At 51.7% G+C, this 14197-nt stretch overlaps 30 non-coding genes across 30 annotated transcripts; 6 read left to right on the top strand and 24 right to left on the bottom strand.

Annotated features, from left to right (window-relative positions):
- Positions 1-349: 349 nt before the first annotated feature.
- Positions 350-423, bottom strand: Trnai-aau (transfer RNA isoleucine (anticodon AAU)). The gene has a single exon. It is a non-coding gene; the product is annotated as a tRNA-Ile (tRNA).
- Positions 424-680: 257 nt separating this feature from the next.
- Trnae-uuc (transfer RNA glutamic acid (anticodon UUC)) lies at positions 681-752 on the bottom strand. Its single transcript has one exon. It is a non-coding gene; the product is annotated as a tRNA-Glu (tRNA).
- Positions 753-1189: 437 nt separating this feature from the next.
- On the bottom strand, positions 1190-1262 carry Trnam-cau (transfer RNA methionine (anticodon CAU)). The gene has a single exon. It is a non-coding gene; the product is annotated as a tRNA-Met (tRNA).
- A 293-nt stretch (positions 1263-1555) lies between these two features.
- On the bottom strand, positions 1556-1626 carry Trnag-gcc (transfer RNA glycine (anticodon GCC)). Its single transcript has one exon. It is a non-coding gene; the product is annotated as a tRNA-Gly (tRNA).
- A 323-nt stretch (positions 1627-1949) lies between these two features.
- Trnag-ucc (transfer RNA glycine (anticodon UCC)) lies at positions 1950-2021 on the top strand. The gene has a single exon. It is a non-coding gene; the product is annotated as a tRNA-Gly (tRNA).
- Positions 2022-2765: 744 nt separating this feature from the next.
- Trnai-aau (transfer RNA isoleucine (anticodon AAU)) lies at positions 2766-2839 on the bottom strand. Its single transcript has one exon. It is a non-coding gene; the product is annotated as a tRNA-Ile (tRNA).
- Positions 2840-3096: 257 nt separating this feature from the next.
- Trnae-uuc (transfer RNA glutamic acid (anticodon UUC)) lies at positions 3097-3168 on the bottom strand. The gene has a single exon. It is a non-coding gene; the product is annotated as a tRNA-Glu (tRNA).
- Positions 3169-3605: 437 nt separating this feature from the next.
- On the bottom strand, positions 3606-3678 carry Trnam-cau (transfer RNA methionine (anticodon CAU)). The gene has a single exon. It is a non-coding gene; the product is annotated as a tRNA-Met (tRNA).
- Positions 3679-3971: 293 nt separating this feature from the next.
- Positions 3972-4042, bottom strand: Trnag-gcc (transfer RNA glycine (anticodon GCC)). Its single transcript has one exon. It is a non-coding gene; the product is annotated as a tRNA-Gly (tRNA).
- Positions 4043-4365: 323 nt separating this feature from the next.
- Positions 4366-4437, top strand: Trnag-ucc (transfer RNA glycine (anticodon UCC)). Its single transcript has one exon. It is a non-coding gene; the product is annotated as a tRNA-Gly (tRNA).
- A 744-nt stretch (positions 4438-5181) lies between these two features.
- Trnai-aau (transfer RNA isoleucine (anticodon AAU)) lies at positions 5182-5255 on the bottom strand. Its single transcript has one exon. It is a non-coding gene; the product is annotated as a tRNA-Ile (tRNA).
- A 257-nt stretch (positions 5256-5512) lies between these two features.
- Trnae-uuc (transfer RNA glutamic acid (anticodon UUC)) lies at positions 5513-5584 on the bottom strand. The gene has a single exon. It is a non-coding gene; the product is annotated as a tRNA-Glu (tRNA).
- A 437-nt stretch (positions 5585-6021) lies between these two features.
- Trnam-cau (transfer RNA methionine (anticodon CAU)) lies at positions 6022-6094 on the bottom strand. The gene has a single exon. It is a non-coding gene; the product is annotated as a tRNA-Met (tRNA).
- Positions 6095-6387: 293 nt separating this feature from the next.
- On the bottom strand, positions 6388-6458 carry Trnag-gcc (transfer RNA glycine (anticodon GCC)). The gene has a single exon. It is a non-coding gene; the product is annotated as a tRNA-Gly (tRNA).
- Positions 6459-6781: 323 nt separating this feature from the next.
- Trnag-ucc (transfer RNA glycine (anticodon UCC)) lies at positions 6782-6853 on the top strand. The gene has a single exon. It is a non-coding gene; the product is annotated as a tRNA-Gly (tRNA).
- Positions 6854-7597: 744 nt separating this feature from the next.
- Positions 7598-7671, bottom strand: Trnai-aau (transfer RNA isoleucine (anticodon AAU)). The gene has a single exon. It is a non-coding gene; the product is annotated as a tRNA-Ile (tRNA).
- A 257-nt stretch (positions 7672-7928) lies between these two features.
- Trnae-uuc (transfer RNA glutamic acid (anticodon UUC)) lies at positions 7929-8000 on the bottom strand. The gene has a single exon. It is a non-coding gene; the product is annotated as a tRNA-Glu (tRNA).
- Positions 8001-8437: 437 nt separating this feature from the next.
- Positions 8438-8510, bottom strand: Trnam-cau (transfer RNA methionine (anticodon CAU)). Its single transcript has one exon. It is a non-coding gene; the product is annotated as a tRNA-Met (tRNA).
- A 293-nt stretch (positions 8511-8803) lies between these two features.
- Positions 8804-8874, bottom strand: Trnag-gcc (transfer RNA glycine (anticodon GCC)). The gene has a single exon. It is a non-coding gene; the product is annotated as a tRNA-Gly (tRNA).
- A 323-nt stretch (positions 8875-9197) lies between these two features.
- Trnag-ucc (transfer RNA glycine (anticodon UCC)) lies at positions 9198-9269 on the top strand. Its single transcript has one exon. It is a non-coding gene; the product is annotated as a tRNA-Gly (tRNA).
- A 743-nt stretch (positions 9270-10012) lies between these two features.
- Trnai-aau (transfer RNA isoleucine (anticodon AAU)) lies at positions 10013-10086 on the bottom strand. The gene has a single exon. It is a non-coding gene; the product is annotated as a tRNA-Ile (tRNA).
- A 257-nt stretch (positions 10087-10343) lies between these two features.
- On the bottom strand, positions 10344-10415 carry Trnae-uuc (transfer RNA glutamic acid (anticodon UUC)). The gene has a single exon. It is a non-coding gene; the product is annotated as a tRNA-Glu (tRNA).
- A 437-nt stretch (positions 10416-10852) lies between these two features.
- Positions 10853-10925, bottom strand: Trnam-cau (transfer RNA methionine (anticodon CAU)). The gene has a single exon. It is a non-coding gene; the product is annotated as a tRNA-Met (tRNA).
- A 293-nt stretch (positions 10926-11218) lies between these two features.
- Positions 11219-11289, bottom strand: Trnag-gcc (transfer RNA glycine (anticodon GCC)). Its single transcript has one exon. It is a non-coding gene; the product is annotated as a tRNA-Gly (tRNA).
- Positions 11290-11612: 323 nt separating this feature from the next.
- Trnag-ucc (transfer RNA glycine (anticodon UCC)) lies at positions 11613-11684 on the top strand. The gene has a single exon. It is a non-coding gene; the product is annotated as a tRNA-Gly (tRNA).
- A 743-nt stretch (positions 11685-12427) lies between these two features.
- On the bottom strand, positions 12428-12501 carry Trnai-aau (transfer RNA isoleucine (anticodon AAU)). Its single transcript has one exon. It is a non-coding gene; the product is annotated as a tRNA-Ile (tRNA).
- Positions 12502-12758: 257 nt separating this feature from the next.
- Positions 12759-12830, bottom strand: Trnae-uuc (transfer RNA glutamic acid (anticodon UUC)). Its single transcript has one exon. It is a non-coding gene; the product is annotated as a tRNA-Glu (tRNA).
- A 437-nt stretch (positions 12831-13267) lies between these two features.
- Positions 13268-13340, bottom strand: Trnam-cau (transfer RNA methionine (anticodon CAU)). Its single transcript has one exon. It is a non-coding gene; the product is annotated as a tRNA-Met (tRNA).
- Positions 13341-13633: 293 nt separating this feature from the next.
- Positions 13634-13704, bottom strand: Trnag-gcc (transfer RNA glycine (anticodon GCC)). Its single transcript has one exon. It is a non-coding gene; the product is annotated as a tRNA-Gly (tRNA).
- A 323-nt stretch (positions 13705-14027) lies between these two features.
- Trnag-ucc (transfer RNA glycine (anticodon UCC)) lies at positions 14028-14099 on the top strand. Its single transcript has one exon. It is a non-coding gene; the product is annotated as a tRNA-Gly (tRNA).
- The last annotated feature ends 98 nt before the right edge of the window (positions 14100-14197 follow it).

Raw genomic sequence — 14197 nt, 5'->3', positions numbered from 1 at the left:
CGCGACTTGGCATACCGAGAGGCAAAACGTGGCGCCAGTGCCCTTGACCGAATAGCGCTGCAGCTCCGAAACCGAAGAGGAAAGAGAAATACGAATTGAAACTGTCGACAGTGCCCTATGTTCGCAGGCGGTCACCCGCCCAAGCACTGACAACGCCCGACGTCGCGCAGTTGTGGTGATCGGACGAGAAACTGTGTGTTCAGCGTGCTGTGACCAGTGAAATGTTTTAGCGCGTCCCGACAAGTCGCGTTCGGGTCCCCTATCAGCTCCCACACAATGTGACGATTTCTTTGTCACCATACTTCCACGGGGAAATCGGCGTTGCCTTTTTGAAACAGTAAAATCGTAGTGGCCCGTGGGGGGATCGAACCCACGACCTTCGCGTTATTAGCACGACGCTCTAACCAACTGAGCTAACGGGCCTCGGTACAGACAGTCTCCCATTCCTTTGCGGGAATTGCTCTGCGTATTGCCATGTAACATTTCTATGGCAGCAATCCAACAGTGGACCAGCGTCTCTTCTCCCTCTATGCCGCTGCTCGTAGTAATTTCGTTGCGTGCCCGTTTCTCTCGACTGTTGTCAGCTGACGTTTACGAACCAGTAGCTATAATGCGAGGAGGACGTGAAACAGCATTTCGCACGGTCAAAACTTGTCGTGATTTGTTCCGAAAAAATTCCATTCCGGTACCGGGAATCGAACCCGGGCCTCCTGGGTGAAAGCCAGGTATCCTAGCCACTAGACCACACCGGACGTGCACATCGTTCTCCGGGTTTACACCCCCTCCACTCGTATTCCGTGTCGCACTTTCCCTGTTTGCGAGCATCTTCTCGCGCATGGCAAAAGTCTCAGTCCATTTCTTTTGGCCTCGTTGTTACAGGGGTAGGAGGAAAAGCAAAGCTGTAAGTAGTAATATTTATTTACTTATTTCGCAAGTAAAGACCTGCTGCCTGTCATTATATAGCAGGTCATACATTGTGTGACTTTACATGTTATATCATACGAAATTCAGTTTTATTACTAGTACATTTTTCCTTGAAAATTTTACAAAAGAACTGCAACTAGTAGTAACAGGAAGTAAACATTTTCACGCTGAGTCGTTGAAGCCTTGTGGATAACAAACTACTAAGTGTTTCGCTCCTTCGCAACCCCAGAGCCGTCGACTTAGCTGTGAACGACAGTAAATTAAATGCCCCGGGTGAGGATCGAACTCACGACCTTAAGATTATGAGACTTACGCGCTGCCTACTGCGCTACCGAGGCTGGCGAACGCCACACCTTCTGGAATCTTGCTAAGTACCGAATACCAGTGGTACAGAGTCTGCACTCCCTGGCTCATTTTTTCTGTTGCTACACGTGCATTCCCGGCGCGGCAGGCAACTTGCGATGTTAGGCCGACGCCAGTATGTACAATAGCACGCAAGAGTCCAAACGAGCAGTCGTGCGCGCTGCATGATTGCTTCTTTCCACACGGAATCCCGCGGTTCATTCTCATGGCTCACGCAGTTCGAGTGCGAAAGACACGCAGCACCACTATCGGAGAAAAAACAAAACGACGCATCGGCCGGGAATCGAACCCGGGCCGCCCGCGTGGCAGGCGAGCATTCTACCACTGAACCACCGATGCTCAGCTAGTTCACAGCTTCCTGGTGCTTTCCGCGGCAGACGTCTGAGGGGAAAGTGGGACTGCCGTCCAGCGCCGTCGCATCCTCTCGAGAGAATGCTACAGACGCTGAATCCTGCACTGCACTGCTTAAAAATGATCGTCTAAGTACTCTTGCGGCGCACGCACGCGACGACTCTTGCCAAAGGACGCGAAACGTGCCTAGAGACGCTGCCTGGATGAGCTCGCCTACCCCGTAACGCGCCTACAGCTACGACCACCTTCAGGCGCCGCCGACAGGCGGGAAGCAGACACAGCGCGGCTCGCGAGGCGCGCGACGGAACTGTGCGGTGGTGGTGTAATGGTCAGCATAGTTGCCTTCCAAGCAGTTGATCCGGGTTCGATTCCCGGCCACCGCAGCAGGCTTTTACTTTTGCGTATGAGTACTTTTGCCACGCGTCCTTAAATTAATGTTTCTTTGCCCATCTTACTCGCTGCACGCCACCCTCTAGCGTGTGCGTCGATTCCCCTTGAGTCTCGACTTGTCTCGACTTTGCTCAGCTGACGCGAGAGCTGACGCTCTCCAATCGGCCTATATCAAAAGGACAAGCACGCGAAACGACTGAGAGAGGTATGGCGAGGCGGGCACAACATTACTTATGCCTCGAGTAAATACCTGCTGCCTGTTATCATGTATTGTCTGATTTTACATGTTCTGTCAGACAAATTCAGTTTTATTACTAGTAGATTTCTTTTTTTTTTTCTTTGTTGAAAATTTTACAACACGCTCCTTCATTTCACTGTGGCCGCACGGCGCGACTTGGCATACCGAGAGGCAAAACGTGGCGCCAGTGCCCTTGACCGAATAGCGCTGCAGCTCCGAAACCGAAGAGGAAAGAGAAATACGAATTGAAACTGTCGACAGTGCCCTATGTTCGCAGGCGGTCACCCGCCCAAGCACTGACAACGCCCGACGTCGCGCAGTTGTGGTGATCGGACGAGAAACTGTGTGTTCAGCGTGCTGTGACCAGTGAAATGTTTTAGCGCGTCCCGACAAGTCGCGTTCGGGTCCCCTATCAGCTCCCACACAATGTGACGATTTCTTTGTCACCATACTTCCACGGGGAAATCGGCGTTGCCTTTTTGAAACAGTAAAATCGTAGTGGCCCGTGGGGGGATCGAACCCACGACCTTCGCGTTATTAGCACGACGCTCTAACCAACTGAGCTAACGGGCCTCGGTACAGACAGTCTCCCATTGCTTTGCGGGAATTGCTCTGCGTATTGCCATGTAACATTTCTATGGCAGCAATCCAACAGTGGACCAGCGTCTCTTCTCCCTCTATGCCGCTGCTCGTAGTAATTTCGTTGCGTGCCCGTTTCTCTCGACTGTTGTCAGCTGACGTTTACGAACCAGTAGCTATAATGCGAGGAGGACGTGAAACAGCATTTCGCACGGTCAAAACTTGTCGTGATTTGTTCCGAAAAAATTCCATTCCGGTACCGGGAATCGAACCCGGGCCTCCTGGGTGAAAGCCAGGTATCCTAGCCACTAGACCACACCGGACGTGCACATCGTTCTCCGGGTTTACACCCCCTCCACTCGCTTTCCGTGTCGCACTTTCCCTGTTTGCGAGCATCTTCTCGCGCATGGCAAAAGTCTCAGTCCATTTCTTTTGGCCTCGTTGTTACAGGGGTAGGAGGAAAAGCAAAGCTGTAAGTAGTAATATTTATTTACTTATTTCGCAAGTAAAGACCTGCTGCCTGTCATTATATAGCAGGTCATACATTGTGTGACTTTACATGTTATATCATACGAAATTCAGTTTTATTACTAGTACTTTTTTTCTTGAAAATTTTACAAAAGAACTGCAACTAGTAGTAACAGGAAGTAAACATTTTCACGCTGAGTCGTTGAAGCCTTGTGGATAACAAACTACTAAGTGTTTCGATCCTTCGCAACCCCAGAGCCGTCGACTTAGCTGTGAACGACAGTAAATTAAATGCCCCGGGTGAGGATCGAACTCACGACCTTAAGATTATGAGACTTACGCGCTGCCTACTGCGCTACCGAGGCTGGCGAACGCCACACCTTCTGGAATCTTGCTAAGTACCGAATACCAGTGGTACAGAGTCTGCACTCCCTGGCTCATTTTTTCTGTTGCTACACGTGCATTCCCGGCGCGGCAGGCAACTTGCGATGTTAGGCCGACGCCAGTATGTACAATAGCACGCAAGAGTCCAAACGAGCAGTCGTGCGCGCTGCATGATTGCTTCTTTCCACACGGAATCCCGCGGTTCATTCTCATGGCTCACGCAGTTCGAGTGCGAAAGACACGCAGCACCACTATCGGAGAAAAAACAAAACGATGCATCGGCCGGGAATCGAACCCGGGCCGCCCGCGTGGCAGGCGAGCATTCTACCACTGAACCACCGATGCTCAGCTAGTTCACAGCTTCCTGGTGCTTTCCGCGGCAGACGTCTGAGGGGAAAGTGGGACTGCCGTCCAGCGCCGTCGCATCCTCTCGAGAGAATGCTACAGACGCTGAATCCTGCACTGCACTGCTTAAAAATGATCGTCTAAGTACTCTTGCGGCGCACGCACGCGACGACTCTTGCCAAAGGACGCGAAACGTGCCTAGAGACGCTGCCTGGATGAGCTCGCCTACCCCGTAACGCGCCTACAGCTACGACCACCTTCAGGCGCCGCCGACAGGCGGGAAGCAGACACAGCGCGGCTCGCGAGGCGCGCGACGGAACTGTGCGGTGGTGGTGTAATGGTCAGCATAGTTGCCTTCCAAGCAGTTGATCCGGGTTCGATTCCCGGCCACCGCAGCAGGCTTTTACTTTTGCGTATGAGTACTTTTGCCACGCGTCCTTAAATTAATGTTTCTTTGCCCATCTTACTCGCTGCACGCCACCCTCTAGCGTGTGCGTCGATTCCCCTTGAGTCTCGACTTGTCTCGACTTTGCTCAGCTGACGCGAGAGCTGACGCTCTCCAATCGGCCTATATCAAAAGGACAAGCACGCGAAACGACTGAGAGAGGTATGGCGAGGCGGGCACAACATTACTTATGCCTCGAGTAAATACCTGCTGCCTGTTATCATGTATTGTCTGATTTTACATGTTCTGTCAGACAAATTCAGTTTTATTACTAGTAGATTTCTTTTTTTTTTTCTTTGTTGAAAATTTTACAACACGCTCCTTCATTTCACTGTGGCCGCACGGCGCGACTTGGCATACCGAGAGGCAAAACGTGGCGCCAGTGCCCTTGACCGAATAGCGCTGCAGCTCCGAAACCGAAGAGGAAAGAGAAATACGAATTGAAACTGTCGACAGTGCCCTATGTTCGCAGGCGGTCACCCGCCCAAGCACTGACAACGCCCGACGTCGCGCAGTTGTGGTGATCGGACGAGAAACTGTGTGTTCAGCGTGCTGTGACCAGTGAAATGTTTTAGCGCGTCCCGACAAGTCGCGTTCGGGTCCCCTATCAGCTCCCACACAATGTGACGATTTCTTTGTCACCATACTTCCACGGGGAAATCGGCGTTGCCTTTTTGAAACAGTAAAATCGTAGTGGCCCGTGGGGGGATCGAACCCACGACCTTCGCGTTATTAGCACGACGCTCTAACCAACTGAGCTAACGGGCCTCGGTACAGACAGTCTCCCATTGCTTTGCGGGAATTGCTCTGCGTATTGCCATGTAACATTTCTATGGCAGCAATCCAACAGTGGACCAGCGTCTCTTCTCCCTCTATGCCGCTGCTCGTAGTAATTTCGTTGCGTGCCCGTTTCTCTCGACTGTTGTCAGCTGACGTTTACGAACCAGTAGCTATAATGCGAGGAGGACGTGAAACAGCATTTCGCACGGTCAAAACTTGTCGTGATTTGTTCCGAAAAAATTCCATTCCGGTACCGGGAATCGAACCCGGGCCTCCTGGGTGAAAGCCAGGTATCCTAGCCACTAGACCACACCGGACGTGCACATCGTTCTCCGGGTTTACACCCCCTCCACTCGTATTCCGTGTCGCACTTTCCCTGTTTGCGAGCATCTTCTCGCGCATGGCAAAAGTCTCAGTCCATTTCTTTTGGCCTCGTTGTTACAGGGGTAGGAGGAAAAGCAAAGCTGTAAGTAGTAATATTTATTTACTTATTTCGCAAGTAAAGACCTGCTGCCTGTCATTATATAGCAGGTCATACATTGTGTGACTTTACATGTTATATCATACGAAATTCAGTTTTATTACTAGTACATTTTTCCTTGAAAATTTTACAAAAGAACTGCAACTAGTAGTAACAGGAAGTAAACATTTTCACGCTGAGTCGTTGAAGCCTTGTGGATAACAAACTACTAAGTGTTTCGCTCCTTCGCAACCCCAGAGCCGTCGACTTAGCTGTGAACGACAGTAAATTAAATGCCCCGGGTGAGGATCGAACTCACGACCTTAAGATTATGAGACTTACGCGCTGCCTACTGCGCTACCGAGGCTGGCGAACGCCACACCTTCTGGAATCTTGCTAAGTACCGAATACCAGTGGTACAGAGTCTGCACTCCCTGGCTCATTTTTTCTGTTGCTACACGTGCATTCCCGGCGCGGCAGGCAACTTGCGATGTTAGGCCGACGCCAGTATGTACAATAGCACGCAAGAGTCCAAACGAGCAGTCGTGCGCGCTGCATGATTGCTTCTTTCCACACGGAATCCCGCGGTTCATTCTCATGGCTCACGCAGTTCGAGTGCGAAAGACACGCAGCACCACTATCGGAGAAAAAACAAAACGACGCATCGGCCGGGAATCGAACCCGGGCCGCCCGCGTGGCAGGCGAGCATTCTACCACTGAACCACCGATGCTCAGCTAGTTCACAGCTTCCTGGTGCTTTCCGCGGCAGACGTCTGAGGGGAAAGTGGGACTGCCGTCCAGCGCCGTCGCATCCTCTCGAGAGAATGCTACAGACGCTGAATCCTGCACTGCACTGCTTAAAAATGATCGTCTAAGTACTCTTGCGGCGCACGCACGCGACGACTCTTGCCAAAGGACGCGAAACGTGCCTAGAGACGCTGCCTGGATGAGCTCGCCTACCCCGTAACGCGCCTACAGCTACGACCACCTTCAGGCGCCGCCGACAGGCGGGAAGCAGACACAGCGCGGCTCGCGAGGCGCGCGACGGAACTGTGCGGTGGTGGTGTAATGGTCAGCATAGTTGCCTTCCAAGCAGTTGATCCGGGTTCGATTCCCGGCCACCGCAGCAGGCTTTTACTTTTGCGTATGAGTACTTTTGCCACGCGTCCTTAAATTAATGTTTCTTTGCCCATCTTACTCGCTGCACGCCACCCTCTAGCGTGTGCGTCGATTCCCCTTGAGTCTCGACTTGTCTCGACTTTGCTCAGCTGACGCGAGAGCTGACGCTCTCCAATCGGCCTATATCAAAAGGACAAGCACGCGAAACGACTGAGAGAGGTATGGCGAGGCGGGCACAACATTACTTATGCCTCGAGTAAATACCTGCTGCCTGTTATCATGTATTGTCTGATTTTACATGTTCTGTCAGACAAATTCAGTTTTATTACTAGTAGATTTCTTTTTTTTTTTCTTTGTTGAAAATTTTACAACACGCTCCTTCATTTCACTGTGGCCGCACGGCGCGACTTGGCATACCGAGAGGCAAAACGTGGCGCCAGTGCCCTTGACCGAATAGCGCTGCAGCTCCGAAACCGAAGAGGAAAGAGAAATACGAATTGAAACTGTCGACAGTGCCCTATGTTCGCAGGCGGTCACCCGCCCAAGCACTGACAACGCCCGACGTCGCGCAGTTGTGGTGATCGGACGAGAAACTGTGTGTTCAGCGTGCTGTGACCAGTGAAATGTTTTAGCGCGTCCCGACAAGTCGCGTTCGGGTCCCCTATCAGCTCCCACACAATGTGACGATTTCTTTGTCACCATACTTCCACGGGGAAATCGGCGTTGCCTTTTTGAAACAGTAAAATCGTAGTGGCCCGTGGGGGGATCGAACCCACGACCTTCGCGTTATTAGCACGACGCTCTAACCAACTGAGCTAACGGGCCTCGGTACAGACAGTCTCCCATTGCTTTGCGGGAATTGCTCTGCGTATTGCCATGTAACATTTCTATGGCAGCAATCCAACAGTGGACCAGCGTCTCTTCTCCCTCTATGCCGCTGCTCGTAGTAATTTCGTTGCGTGCCCGTTTCTCTCGACTGTTGTCAGCTGACGTTTACGAACCAGTAGCTATAATGCGAGGAGGACGTGAAACAGCATTTCGCACGGTCAAAACTTGTCGTGATTTGTTCCGAAAAAATTCCATTCCGGTACCGGGAATCGAACCCGGGCCTCCTGGGTGAAAGCCAGGTATCCTAGCCACTAGACCACACCGGACGTGCACATCGTTCTCCGGGTTTACACCCCCTCCACTCGCTTTCCGTGTCGCACTTTCCCTGTTTGCGAGCATCTTCTCGCGCATGGCAAAAGTCTCAGTCCATTTCTTTTGGCCTCGTTGTTACAGGGGTAGGAGGAAAAGCAAAGCTGTAAGTAGTAATATTTATTTACTTATTTCGCAAGTAAAGACCTGCTGCCTGTCATTATATAGCAGGTCATACATTGTGTGACTTTACATGTTATATCATACGAAATTCAGTTTTATTACTAGTACTTTTTTTCTTGAAAATTTTACAAAAGAACTGCAACTAGTAGTAACAGGAAGTAAACATTTTCACGCTGAGTCGTTGAAGCCTTGTGGATAACAAACTACTAAGTGTTTCGATCCTTCGCAACCCCAGAGCCGTCGACTTAGCTGTGAACGACAGTAAATTAAATGCCCCGGGTGAGGATCGAACTCACGACCTTAAGATTATGAGACTTACGCGCTGCCTACTGCGCTACCGAGGCTGGCGAACGCCACACCTTCTGGAATCTTGCTAAGTACCGAATACCAGTGGTACAGAGTCTGCACTCCCTGGCTCATTTTTTCTGTTGCTACACGTGCATTCCCGGCGCGGCAGGCAACTTGCGATGTTAGGCCGACGCCAGTATGTACAATAGCACGCAAGAGTCCAAACGAGCAGTCGTGCGCGCTGCATGATTGCTTCTTTCCACACGGAATCCCGCGGTTCATTCTCATGGCTCACGCAGTTCGAGTGCGAAAGACACGCAGCACCACTATCGGAGAAAAAACAAAACGATGCATCGGCCGGGAATCGAACCCGGGCCGCCCGCGTGGCAGGCGAGCATTCTACCACTGAACCACCGATGCTCAGCTAGTTCACAGCTTCCTGGTGCTTTCCGCGGCAGACGTCTGAGGGGAAAGTGGGACTGCCGTCCAGCGCCGTCGCATCCTCTCGAGAGAATGCTACAGACGCTGAATCCTGCACTGCACTGCTTAAAAATGATCGTCTAAGTACTCTTGCGGCGCACGCACGCGACGACTCTTGCCAAAGGACGCGAAACGTGCCTAGAGACGCTGCCTGGATGAGCTCGCCTACCCCGTAACGCGCCTACAGCTACGACCACCTTCAGGCGCCGCCGACAGGCGGGAAGCAGACACAGCGCGGCTCGCGAGGCGCGCGACGGAACTGTGCGGTGGTGGTGTAATGGTCAGCATAGTTGCCTTCCAAGCAGTTGATCCGGGTTCGATTCCCGGCCACCGCAGCAGGCTTTTACTTTTGCGTATGAGTACTTTTGCCACGCGTCCTTAAATTAATGTTTCTTTGCCCATCTTACTCGCTGCACGCCACCCTCTAGCGTGTGCGTCGATTCCCCTTGAGTCTCGACTTGTCTCGACTTTGCTCAGCTGACGCGAGAGCTGACGCTCTCCAATCGGCCTATATCAAAAGGACAAGCACGCGAAACGACTGAGAGAGGTATGGCGAGGCGGGCACAACATTACTTATGCCTCGAGTAAATACCTGCTGCCTGTTATCATGTATTGTCTGATTTTACATGTTCTGTCAGACAAATTCAGTTTTATTACTAGTAGATTTCTTTTTTTTTTCTTTGTTGAAAATTTTACAACACGCTCCTTCATTTCACTGTGGCCGCACGGCGCGACTTGGCATACCGAGAGGCAAAACGTGGCGCCAGTGCCCTTGACCGAATAGCGCTGCAGCTCCGAAACCGAAGAGGAAAGAGAAATACGAATTGAAACTGTCGACAGTGCCCTATGTTCGCAGGCGGTCACCCGCCCAAGCACTGACAACGCCCGACGTCGCGCAGTTGTGGTGATCGGACGAGAAACTGTGTGTTCAGCGTGCTGTGACCAGTGAAATGTTTTAGCGCGTCCCGACAAGTCGCGTTCGGGTCCCCTATCAGCTCCCACACAATGTGACGATTTCTTTGTCACCATACTTCCACGGGGAAATCGGCGTTGCCTTTTTGAAACAGTAAAATCGTAGTGGCCCGTGGGGGGATCGAACCCACGACCTTCGCGTTATTAGCACGACGCTCTAACCAACTGAGCTAACGGGCCTCGGTACAGACAGTCTCCCATTGCTTTGCGGGAATTGCTCTGCGTATTGCCATGTAACATTTCTATGGCAGCAATCCAACAGTGGACCAGCGTCTCTTCTCCCTCTATGCCGCTGCTCGTAGTAATTTCGTTGCGTGCCCGTTTCTCTCGACTGTTGTCAGCTGACGTTTACGAACCAGTAGCTATAATGCGAGGAGGACGTGAAACAGCATTTCGCACGGTCAAAACTTGTCGTGATTTGTTCCGAAAAAATTCCATTCCGGTACCGGGAATCGAACCCGGGCCTCCTGGGTGAAAGCCAGGTATCCTAGCCACTAGACCACACCGGACGTGCACATCGTTCTCCGGGTTTACACCCCCTCCACTCGCTTTCCGTGTCGCACTTTCCCTGTTTGCGAGCATCTTCTCGCGCATGGCAAAAGTCTCAGTCCATTTCTTTTGGCCTCGTTGTTACAGGGGTAGGAGGAAAAGCAAAGCTGTAAGTAGTAATATTTATTTACTTATTTCGCAAGTAAAGACCTGCTGCCTGTCATTATATAGCAGGTCATACATTGTGTGACTTTACATGTTATATCATACGAAATTCAGTTTTATTACTAGTACTTTTTTTCTTGAAAATTTTACAAAAGAACTGCAACTAGTAGTAACAGGAAGTAAACATTTTCACGCTGAGTCGTTGAAGCCTTGTGGATAACAAACTACTAAGTGTTTCGCTCCTTCGCAACCCCAGAGCCGTCGACTTAGCTGTGAACGACAGTAAATTAAATGCCCCGGGTGAGGATCGAACTCACGACCTTAAGATTATGAGACTTACGCGCTGCCTACTGCGCTACCGAGGCTGGCGAACGCCACACCTTCTGGAATCTTGCTAAGTACCGAATACCAGTGGTACAGAGTCTGCACTCCCTGGCTCATTTTTTCTGTTGCTACACGTGCATTCCCGGCGCGGCAGGCAACTTGCGATGTTAGGCCGACGCCAGTATGTACAATAGCACGCAAGAGTCCAAACGAGCAGTCGTGCGCGCTGCATGATTGCTTCTTTCCACACGGAATCCCGCGGTTCATTCTCATGGCTCACGCAGTTCGAGTGCGAAAGACACGCAGCACCACTATCGGAGAAAAAACAAAACGATGCATCGGCCGGGAATCGAACCCGGGCCGCCCGCGTGGCAGGCGAGCATTCTACCACTGAACCACCGATGCTCAGCTAGTTCACAGCTTCCTGGTGCTTTCCGCGGCAGACGTCTGAGGGGAAAGTGGGACTGCCGTCCAGCGCCGTCGCATCCTCTCGAGAGAATGCTACAGACGCTGAATCCTGCACTGCACTGCTTAAAAATGATCGTCTAAGTACTCTTGCGGCGCACGCACGCGACGACTCTTGCCAAAGGACGCGAAACGTGCCTAGAGACGCTGCCTGGATGAGCTCGCCTACCCCGTAACGCGCCTACAGCTACGACCACCTTCAGGCGCCGCCGACAGGCGGGAAGCAGACACAGCGCGGCTCGCGAGGCGCGCGACGGAACTGTGCGGTGGTGGTGTAATGGTCAGCATAGTTGCCTTCCAAGCAGTTGATCCGGGTTCGATTCCCGGCCACCGCAGCAGGCTTTTACTTTTGCGTATGAGTACTTTTGCCACGCGTCCTTAAATTAATGTTTCTTTGCCCATCTTACTCGCTGCACGCCACCCTCTAGCGTGTGCGTCGATTCCCCTTGAGTCTCGACTTGTCTCGACTTTGCTCAGCTGACGCGAGAGCTGACGCTCTCCAATCGGCCTATATCAAAAGGACAAGCACGCGAAACGACTGAGAGAGGTATGGCGAGGCGGGCACAACATTACTTATGCCTCGAGTAAATACCTGCTGCCTGTTATCATGTATTGTCTGATTTTACATGTTCTGTCAGACAAATTCAGTTTTATTACTAGTAGATTTCTTTTTTTTTTCTTTGTTGAAAATTTTACAACACGCTCCTTCATTTCACTGTGGCCGCACGGCGCGACTTGGCATACCGAGAGGCAAAACGTGGCGCCAGTGCCCTTGACCGAATAGCGCTGCAGCTCCGAAACCGAAGAGGAAAGAGAAATACGAATTGAAACTGTCGACAGTGCCCTATGTTCGCAGGCGGTCACCCGCCCAAGCACTGACAACGCCCGACGTCGCGCAGTTGTGGTGATCGGACGAGAAACTGTGTGTTCAGCGTGCTGTGACCAGTGAAATGTTTTAGCGCGTCCCGACAAGTCGCGTTCGGGTCCCCTATCAGCTCCCACACAATGTGACGATTTCTTTGTCACCATACTTCCACGGGGAAATCGGCGTTGCCTTTTTGAAACAGTAAAATCGTAGTGGCCCGTGGGGGGATCGAACCCACGACCTTCGCGTTATTAGCACGACGCTCTAACCAACTGAGCTAACGGGCCTCGGTACAGACAGTCTCCCATTGCTTTGCGGGAATTGCTCTGCGTATTGCCATGTAACATTTCTATGGCAGCAATCCAACAGTGGACCAGCGTCTCTTCTCCCTCTATGCCGCTGCTCGTAGTAATTTCGTTGCGTGCCCGTTTCTCTCGACTGTTGTCAGCTGACGTTTACGAACCAGTAGCTATAATGCGAGGAGGACGTGAAACAGCATTTCGCACGGTCAAAACTTGTCGTGATTTGTTCCGAAAAAATTCCATTCCGGTACCGGGAATCGAACCCGGGCCTCCTGGGTGAAAGCCAGGTATCCTAGCCACTAGACCACACCGGACGTGCACATCGTTCTCCGGGTTTACACCCCCTCCACTCGCTTTCCGTGTCGCACTTTCCCTGTTTGCGAGCATCTTCTCGCGCATGGCAAAAGTCTCAGTCCATTTATTTTGGCCTCGTTGTTACAGGGGTAGGAGGAAAAGCAAAGCTGTAAGTAGTAATATTTATTTACTTATTTCGCAAGTAAAGACCTGCTGCCTGTCATTATATAGCAGGTCATACATTGTGTGACTTTACATGTTATATCATACGAAATTCAGTTTTATTACTAGTACTTTTTTTCTTGAAAATTTTACAAAAGAACTGCAACTAGTAGTAACAGGAAGTAAACATTTTCACGCTGAGTCGTTGAAGCCTTGTGGATAACAAACTACTAAGTGTTTCGCTCCTTCGCAACCCCAGAGCCGTCGACTTAGCTGTGAACGACAGTAAATTAAATGCCCCGGGTGAGGATCGAACTCACGACCTTAAGATTATGAGACTTACGCGCTGCCTACTGCGCTACCGAGGCTGGCGAACGCCACACCTTCTGGAATCTTGCTAAGTACCGAATACCAGTGGTACAGAGTCTGCACTCCCTGGCTCATTTTTTCTGTTGCTACACGTGCATTCCCGGCGCGGCAGGCAACTTGCGATGTTAGGCCGACGCCAGTATGTACAATAGCACGCAAGAGTCCAAACGAGCAGTCGTGCGCGCTGCATGATTGCTTCTTTCCACACGGAATCCCGCGGTTCATTCTCATGGCTCACGCAGTTCGAGTGCGAAAGACACGCAGCACCACTATCGGAGAAAAAACAAAACGATGCATCGGCCGGGAATCGAACCCGGGCCGCCCGCGTGGCAGGCGAGCATTCTACCACTGAACCACCGATGCTCAGCTAGTTCACAGCTTCCTGGTGCTTTCCGCGGCAGACGTCTGAGGGGAAAGTGGGACTGCCGTCCAGCGCCGTCGCATCCTCTCGAGAGAATGCTACAGACGCTGAATCCTGCACTGCACTGCTTAAAAATGATCGTCTAAGTACTCTTGCGGCGCACGCACGCGACGACTCTTGCCAAAGGACGCGAAACGTGCCTAGAGACGCTGCCTGGATGAGCTCGCCTACCCCGTAACGCGCCTACAGCTACGACCACCTTCAGGCGCCGCCGACAGGCGCGAAGCAGACACAGCGCGGCTCGCGAGGCGCGCGACGGAACTGTGCGGTGGTGGTGTAATGGTCAGCATAGTTGCCTTCCAAGCAGTTGATCCGGGTTCGATTCCCGGCCACCGCAGCAGGCTTTTACTTTTGCGTATGAGTACTTTTGCCACGCGTCCTTAAATTAATGTTTCTTTGCCCATCTTACTCGCTGCACGCCACCCTCTAGCGTGT

The sequence above is a fragment of the Schistocerca cancellata genome, chromosome 2 (genome assembly GCF_023864275.1).
Source record: "Schistocerca cancellata isolate TAMUIC-IGC-003103 chromosome 2, iqSchCanc2.1, whole genome shotgun sequence".
NCBI classification, from domain to species: domain Eukaryota; kingdom Metazoa; phylum Arthropoda; class Insecta; order Orthoptera; family Acrididae; genus Schistocerca; species Schistocerca cancellata.
The sequence above is the reverse complement of the archived record's forward strand: the minus strand, read 5'-3'. Positions and strand labels throughout refer to the sequence as shown.